The sequence below is a fragment of the Girardinichthys multiradiatus genome, chromosome 23 (assembly GCF_021462225.1).
Source record: "Girardinichthys multiradiatus isolate DD_20200921_A chromosome 23, DD_fGirMul_XY1, whole genome shotgun sequence".
Classification (NCBI taxonomy): Eukaryota; Metazoa; Chordata; class Actinopteri; order Cyprinodontiformes; family Goodeidae; genus Girardinichthys; species Girardinichthys multiradiatus.
Window position 1 is genome coordinate 27681548 of NC_061815.1, and position 9350 is coordinate 27690897.

The 9350-nt window shown below is 39.3% G+C and overlaps 1 long non-coding RNA gene across 1 annotated transcript; it reads right to left on the bottom strand.

Annotated features, from left to right (window-relative positions):
• Positions 1–1161: 1161 nt before the first annotated feature.
• LOC124860685 lies at positions 1162–4906 on the bottom strand. Its single transcript, XR_007036413.1, has 2 exons — positions 4683–4906; positions 1162–4580 (listed from the first exon to the last, which is right to left on the bottom strand). It is a non-coding gene; the product is annotated as an uncharacterized LOC124860685 (long non-coding RNA).
• Positions 4907–9350: the final 4444 nt, after the last annotated feature.

Consider the following 9350-nt stretch of genomic DNA (forward strand, 5'->3'; position numbering starts at 1 on the left):
AGATCACCACAACTACGATATTATAAGGGCACTATCTTTGATTCTGGGGTTTGAATTAGGATTCAAGGGTTTTTATTGTCATAACAGTTCATATTTACATGTTAAGGTACGAAATTCGTAACCTAATACTTAAGTAAAAAGAAAACTAAGTATAACATACAAAGCTAAATCTATCAATGAATTGCAATCAGTAAAAATATGTGCAGCAAAAAAACAAAAACAAAAGAAATATACACAGTTAAATGGTGAAGCTGCAATTAACTCCGCAAAGTATTAAATACACATGTAAAGCATGGAGTAGTCCTTAATATTGCACCTATAAGTGAGTAAATTATTGCACCTTGGGTGGGTGAAGTGTCTAGTGCAGGTCAGTGTGTAGTGAGAGAGTCTACAGAGTGTGGCTCATGTTCAGAAATCTGACAGCTTCAGGGAAGAAGCTGTTTCTGAGCCTGGTGGGCTTGCTCTGAATGCTCCTCAGCGGCTTGCCTGAGGGAAGGAGCTGAAACAGCCTGTGTGTGAGATGGGTGGAGTCCTTCATGATGCGGAGGGACCCCCACTGCATCGTGCTGTGTAGAGGTCCAAGGTGGTGAGAGGACTGCCCCCCACAGTCCTCTGTGCAGCCTTTACCACCCGCTGCAGAGCCTTCCTCTCAGCAGCAGTGCAGCTGCCGTGCCATACAGTGATTCAGGTGCAGAAGACGCTCTCCACCGCACAGTGGTAGAAGATTCTCAGGACTGAGCTCCCAAGTCCAGCATTCCTGTTTCCTGAGGAAGTAGAGATGCTGGTGAGCCTTCCTGACCAGAAGGAAAGTGTTGGCACTCCAGATGAGGTCATTGGATATGTGCACACCCAGGTACCTGAAGCTGGGGACCACTTCCACAGCTGCTCCTCCGATGTGCAGGGGAGGAACAGGGTGCTTGTCCATTCTGAAATCCACTACCATTTCCTTAGTCTTCTTCACATTGATGCAGAGGTTGTTTTCTCTGAACCACTGCACCAGGTGTTCCACCTCCTCTCTCTATTTGGACTCATCATTATTTGTGATTCATTCAACTATTCAATAATAACTCAACAAGAACAAAATAATAATAATAGTAAATATTATTATTATTAGCAGCAGTAGTAATATCTTTATTATTCAAGGAAGTTATGGCGAAGATGTTGGCATATATCTGACATTTTATTTCATATTAGAATTAAGCTGACCCTTTGAAAATATGCAGAAACAGAGGTGTGTGAAACCTGATGATATTTCAAAGAATATCCCAAAGATGGAGAGCAAAAAAAGGCAGTTACCAAATTTTTTTTTCGCTCTGAGAGTAACTTTTAGCACTATTTTTGAATTTAACCAGATATTATGAATACTTTGATGACCCGATAAACAGTTTGAAATAAAAGTAAGTAGAGAGGTGTGAAAACGTTTGTCCACCCACAGATTTTTTATGTTTTCTCTGTCTTTCCCACAGGTCACCAATACAAAAAGCCATTTCAAAAGATGATTTCATTTTTTCAGGAAAAAAAAAACAAAAAGCAACACATTAAAAGCAACACATTATGCCCTGATTTAACAAAATTCAACAACAGTTGAGAAACAAAGTCATTCACATCTGCCAGGCTGAAAATGCTTGAAAAACCATTTAAAAGTCTTTGGGATTCCAGTGAACCCCAGTGAGAGCCATTATTTACAAATGGAGAAAATGTGGAAAAGTGATTCACCTTCCCAGTCTGACTTACCAAAATCATTATCCAGGAGGACACAAACGAAACCGGAAAACATCTAAAGCTTAGCAGGCCTCACTTGCTCCAGTTAAGGTAAATGTTCACAATTTAGCATGATTTCAGACAGAGAAACTGGGCAAAATGCCATCCCTGGGAGAGTTCTAGGGCTAAAATCAATGCAAACCAAAAAGAACACAAAGGTCCGTCTCATTCTCAGTAAATGTCTCTATGATAAAAGACTTAGGAAAATATTCTGTGGACTAACGAGAAAAAAGTTGAACTTTTTGAAAGTTGTGTGTCCCGTTACATCTCGTGTACAACTAATAAGGCATTGCAGAAAAAGATGATCATACCAACAGTCAAACATGGTGGGAGTAGTGTCATGCTGTGGGGTTGCTTTGCTGCTTCAGGACCTGGTTTACTTGCTTTAGATTGATGAAACTCAAAATGACTGGGATTATGCAGTAGATCAGTCTTCCAAAGCATGCTAGGATGTCCATCTCCGAAGCACTAAAAAAGTAAAGCTTTTGGAGTGGCCTATTTAAAGTTTTCACTTAAATCTGATTGATATGTTTTAGCATAACCATAAAGAGGCAATTTATTGAATGAAACCCTTCAATGTTGATTAATTAAAACAACCATGCAATGAAGACTGGACATAAATTCCTCCACTAAGATGTAAAGACACATTGTCATCGCTTGACGGCATCTGTTTCCACTGAGGGTAACAGAACCAGATAACAGGTTTAGAGGTAAATTGTTTCTTCACACAGGGCCAGATAGGTTGGGATAGCTTTTTTGAATGCAACTTATATTCAGTCTTGTTATCTTTTTCTGATATTAAAATTTGTTCAACAGAAAAGTAAAAACACAAGACACCTTTAAGGGAACAAAAAATAAATTCACAGCACTGTAAATTACCCAACAAGGCTTGTATAATAAACAGTAAAATGGGCATTTTTCTCTCCTCTGTTTAATCTTAAAAATCTGTATAAGGTGCAATTGTGAGAGTCTGTATTTGTAATAATATGCTAAGTCCATTCTTTTCAAGAAAGGCTCGATGACATACATACATAACGTGATCTGTATGGATCACAACATTTATGAGATTCAGTTTTTTGTCTTCTGTTAACAGAATCAGGACAATTTGCTTAAACTTTAGTGTCATTGTTAGCTAGTGATAATGGTACCAGTAAAAGCCAAAGACATGTAATTATGTGAAATTCACAGGATCTCTGTGTTTAGACAGTAAGGAATAAAACTGCTCTTAAAACAAAGGAGAAAAACATGCCAGCACTTGTCTGCTTGTGATGAATGGTGAGTCTTTTCCACATGTTATGGTAGTTCCAGCAAAGGATTACCTCTCTCTGGTCAGTTACTTAAATGTATGTTTTTTAGCCATGTAACCCATTCATGTGCACATTAAACCAGTTCCTAAGTAAACAGATTTAAAAAAGACTGTAAGGCCCCAGCAGTCATCACATCGATAAGTACGATGTTTGCGTGCCGAGCCAACTCAATGGCTCGGCACGCCAACAGGCATTTGGTACTAAAACAACAACAGTGTTCAAATATTGCTGGTCTTACCCAGCTTAGATTTCTAATGAGCTTTAACAACGTTCAGACTAAAAAACAGGCATGCATTTCTAAAAATGTGTATTTTAAAGCTTTACATGGCAAAATATTACAAAAACAGTTCAAACAAATTCATATATTCATGTGATAATAAGCATTCAGACAGTGAAGTGATTTCAGAAATGCTCGACAGAAGAAAACTATTATAACTGATTTAGCTCCATTTAAAAACTGAAGCTGTTTTGTTTCTCTGTGAAAGCATGGTTTAGTTTGGTCTCTGATTTAGTGGTACTTTCTGTTTAAAAATACTTTTATTTTTATAAGCCATATAATATACATTTTTCACCCTTATATGCAAAAAGTGAGGCCTAAAACAATCACATTTTGAAAATAGTGAGAAAAACATGTTCAGCAATAACTATGCTTAATCATTTAGAGCCTGAAGAAAACACCCCCGTATGATGTAACCGTTACTGGTAAGATCATGCTTTCTTCAGATTTATTCTGGGATCCTTTTGCTCAACGTGGACAGGAGTTGTTGATGAGTCCTGCTCATCTAATTGGGAGAATTTTAGTCATTTCCTCTTTTATATATTAACCTACAGCTCTTTACACAAACGTCATTGCTACTAGATCAACAGCTTTGCTTGTTTTAATTCATTGACAGATGTTCTGAAACTTTCCGTTACATATTGCTCATACATCTCAGAATTTGTTGCTCTGTGACTGTACACCACCCTGACCCAGAGGCATCGAAAGAGGCCCAAACCATCATACTACTGTTTAATAATTCACCTAAGTGACTTGTCCAGTGAACTTTTTGCAGAGGCTGGGATGATTGTGCTCTTCTTGTGAGACTTTCATGTCAAAGATTAGTCTGTCCTCTGTGTGTGGACAAGATGTTCACAGGAGATAGGTCGTTTCTCCAGTTTATGAGGTATTGTTGAGTCTGAGCACCCCATTAAGGACTTGGACAACTGATGGAGAGGGGACCGTAGTGAAAACCTTTGCAGGGGACTCCTGCCGAGGAGTCGGTCGTGGCCATCGCTCATAAAACTTGACAAAGAAGAGTGGGTCTTTGAAAGGCCCCCCGTAGATGATGGCCAGCATCAGATAGACAAGGCCCACAATCATGAAGCTGATGAGGAAGAAAGGGAGGAAGGGCCTCAGCTGGTGCCAGGCAACACCGACTCCATAGCTGAGGCTGCTGAGCCCACTCGCGTTGCCATCATGGGTTGTGTGGCGGGAGGAATCCGGGGCCGAAGGGCAATCCAAAGACTCCTCAGCTGAATGTAAAAAGGACGCAGAGGGGCCCCCGGATGAATCCATGGGTTGTACAGCAATAAAAATCCTTTCTTTGCACCCAAACTGATACTGTAGGTACTCACATTACTACCCAGAAACAAGTCAGCCGGTGAGATCATGAAGAAGTAAGGATGAAGCCAAACTTATTCTCCCTGTGCTGTGGTTCGTCTGACGTGGATTCGCTCTGCTGCGATGATTAATCCACAGATAAATCCCTCACAAAATCAGTCCTCTCAGTTACAGTACCCCCTCAGATGTACTGCACACTGAAATTAAATGTTGCTACTTCTCTTTGAGCTTTGGACAGGCCGAGAGAAATCAACGAGCAGTAGGGGAGCCTTAAATAGATTTGACACCCAATGACAGGACACATGTAAGGAGGGGTGCTGCTACATTTGGAGATCTCAGTTTTGAGGGCTGTGTGTGTGTGTGCCAGCAGAACAGGTTAAAATATTATACACACACACAGAGAGGGTGACTAACAGAAACATGCACACACATGCATGTCAGAAATGTGCTTGCAGCAGTGAGAGGACATTCATCTTTCTGACTTGTTTATTACAGTTCTAATAATACAAATGTGACTAAGGAGTTTTTACTTTAAGACAGGGGCAGTTGTAAGATTTTACAGCTCATTAAAGTTTAGATCGTGTCAAAGCTCTGTGGAAATTCTATCATTTACACATTTGGTTTATTTTAAACCCAGCGGTTAAAAATATAGTTTATCTCAGGAGCATCTCAGCATGATGGATTATTAACCCCGGCAACATAGAAACCCCTTGAAACCTTTTCACATTTTATCATGTTACAACTGCAAACATTAATGTACACCATTGGGGGGAGTAATGGAAAGTAGTGCATAATTGTGAAAAAATAAAATGTGAAAAAGTGTGGTGTTTATTTGTATTAGCTCCCCTCGAACAGTGGCGGATCTAGACCAAATTTTCAAGGGGGGCCACCAGGACTGTAGTTAGACCTGGGCTTCTGGGTTGGAAGCCCCGGATGTTTTCTAAATAGCCCCGGACTTCTTGATAGAAGAAATTTAGAAGTATTAAAAAGATGGAGCCACAAAATGGTATTGGGCTTCACATTTTTATTTAAAAACAAGAATATTTCAATTGTGTTCCATATAATCACGTCCCGCTCCACCAAACCTCGCAATTAGTTAAAAGGAGAAAAAAAAAAAAAAGCTATTTGCGCACTCGCAGCACCGCAAATGCGCAACTATGCACACAGCCAGAGACGGACTCCATTCTGGAAAAGTCCAGAACAGCAGTTTACTCCAGGTCGACCTGCCTCCTTCATTACCTGAAAAGTTACACTGAACGCCTCATTTCAGAGCAACCGCAGAGCCAACCGGAGAGTGGGAGCCTGGTGTGTGTGTGTGTGTGTGTGTGTGTGTTCAGGAACAGGTGGACGCTGAGCGTTATAACCCAGACGAAGATAGTGGTAAAACCTGAATGCTGACTCAGGATGGGCTGATTGTAAGTTACAGCTAATCACTGATTCACCCAGCAAGACATGAGGTGGAGGTTCACTAAAATGAGCAGCTTTAGGGTCATGATGAGGAACTTTCACCTCAGCTACAGGTGAAGTTAAATGTGGCTGTGATAGAAAACAGCAGCAACCTTTTCTGTGAGCTTCTAGCGGGATTTGCATCATAATGTGAAAATATCTGGTCCTTTACTTCAGTCAAAATAAAAGCATTTAATCCTAACGTAGCTGAACACATTAAAAGTCCTTCAGATCAACACATTGATCTCATGGCTGCAGCCAGTCTTATAGTCTAGTTCTACATGTAGACAGAAAAAAAGTGTTGCTCAATAAACCAGGAAAATATCTCCTGGTTCCAGTAAGACGTAGTAGAAAGAGCAAAAGTAAACCTCCCTCTTCTCTTTCATATCTTCTGTGCTGATTCTAAATCTATGCTATATTTTAAACACCACAACTTAACACACGTTCCTCTCAAAGTGTTTATTAGTAAGAACTGCACTGATGTCTCACATGCTCAGTGCAGAACAAAAGACTGTGTTGAAAAATGTTTCTTTTATTATTTTTGGCAGGCCAAATTTCTTCAGAAGTGGAATGAAGGCCTGAAAAGATGGCGATAAAGAAGAACAGGTTCATAAAAGAAGGAACAATTTTAATAAAATGTTTCGAAAGCTCTTGGCATAATAAAATAAATGTCTGACTAAGATTCAGGAAAATCAACTTTATATCACTTTCCTTTTTTGAAATATAAGAATAAAGACAATGGAGCCTCAAGAGTGGAACACTTTAATGAGAATGTAACATTTAAAAAAGGTAATTTATGTAGATGACAAAAGAAGCACATTCATCTGGCCCATTGTAAACATCTCTGAGTTTAGGAAAAACGTTTTGTCAGCAAAAATTCAGATTAAGTTCTTTTCTAAATACCTCAAAATGTATTTGCTTCAGCAAAATGGTTTTTCATCAGGCCTAAACTGTTTCTCCTTGTCCTTCATTCATTCATAAAATTATTGCAAACCTTTTTTGTTTGATTCACAATAATTTACTTTCAGTCTAAAACCAGCCGAGACAGAGAACTGGTACAATATGTCATATATTATTTTAATTTTAAATTACCTATAAATTGCCTTATTGCAATCTAAATATTTTGGATAAAGCACCCAATGTTTTGAAACCCAAAAAATGCCCCTGGGGGCCACTGTTTGTTCATGGGGTCACAGAGCAAAATAATATTTAAAAAAAGGCATATATGAAGTGAGCCACAATGCCACTCGTGGCTCTGGAGCTGCAGGTTGCAGACCCCTGATCTAGCAGATGAAAACTGTGATCCTTTCTCAATACGGCTGAAGCCATAAGTGCATCACGTTAATTTTAAATTCATTGTTAAAGTAAAACTGTAAAGAGAAAAAACTAAATTGATCCCAGGGACCAATCAGTTACAGTCTCTGCACCAGCACATATCATAAGTAACTGATTAAGTATTATGTCTTCAGTACAGGGGCCCTTTTAGAACCGCCCATGCCCCCAAGTCAATGACCTCTTATTATTATTACAGCTGAGGGTTTTTGCTGATCTCTAGAGGCATTTTTCTCCTATGTTGTTTACAAAATAGTTTAAGTTCAGTCAGGCTGGATGGAGAGTGTCTGTAAACAGCAAATATTATGTATTTAGCCATTTTAACCCAAGAATATGCTCTGATCTAAAGCAATCCAGTGTGGCTCTGGCTGCATGTTTAGAGAAATTGTCCTGGTGGAAGGTGAATCTCCACCTCTAATCTCAAGTCTAGTGCACCCTTTGACAGGTTTTCTTCCAGGATTACCCTGTGTATGGGCTTTCCATCCAGCCATCATATGGTGTTTTAAATGTGGGGCGAAAGGTTCAATTTTAGTCTAATCTGACCAGAGCGCCTCCACATATGTGGCAAACTGGAGTTGGGACTTCTAGGGCTTTCTTCTTGCCACTCTTTCAAAAAGGCCACAGTTACCCTGGATCTCCTGGCTTCTTCTCTGATTTAAAGATTTGTCTTTGATCAACCTCATTCACAGGTTGATGACCATGTCTCAGCACGTTTGCGTTTAATCCACACCCTTTAAAATTTCAGATGTTGGATTGGACAGTGCTTCACGAGATGTTTCTGGGTCTTCATGATGCTGTTTGATCACTAATGTTCTCTAACAAACCTCCACAGCCAAGTTATATTTTTGCAGAGTTTAATTTACACATAGATGAACTCCATTTACTTATTTGGTGCCTTTTGAAAGTAATTTTATTTACAGGTGTTGAATACAGATGCATACCACACTTTTTGGATCATTAGTAAATAAAAATCTGAACGATGTATCCTATTCCTTCCACTGCATAACTGCACATTTTTTGTTAGTCTATCAATTGAAATCCAATTAAAGCACATTGTTTGTGGTTGTAAAGAGAGAAAATGTTGAAAATATATAATTTACAACTTTAAAATAAAATCTTCAGAGGAGCTGAGAAATAACATGTGCTCCTATAAGGCCTATCATCTTCTATGCTGGACTAGTTTTAAAACACTCAGTTGCAGTAAAATGATTCAAATTTCTCTTTTCGAGCATGGGAAACTTTGAGCCTGAAGATTTAAACTCTGTGTTGCGAAAAGACACAGCAAGCAATCTGATATTTGGCTCTCTGACATCATAGCCTATAAAATTAAATTAAATTTGTCTCACTGGCTGACACACGACAAATCTTACGGCCTGACTAACACTAAAACCATTTACTGTCAGATATGCGCTTCCAAAGCACCCTCGTGATCCAGCAGCTGCCTTTCTAATGTGCCACATACTGAAAGCAACAAGACAACTTAGGGCGCAACCTTAAAGCACGACACTGTACCATGTCAATATGTAACAGGAGACAACAGCAAAGCTGAGAATGTCAGCACGCCAGTCTTCTACTGCGTTGTAGTTAACATCATGTCCATGAGTTTGACAGAGGAGGTGTGTGGGCATAAACACGACCATTAAATTAGGTTTACCAGAGTTAGAGAGAGCAAAACATTTACTCGTAGAAAGTTTTGATAATTAGTAAATCCAAAAAGTAAGCTTCACAGAGCAAACCGATGTTAAGAAGAGAAGATCAGACGGGGTCAAGTTTGAGTGTTTGCCACTTGCCCCAACTAGTGCCAGAGGATGAAATTACTAAGACAGAGTGGCTCTTTAATTAGAAATGTTTAGTGACAGATGTCGCAGCTTCTCTTGTGTAGGGAAATGATAACCTGCGATAAA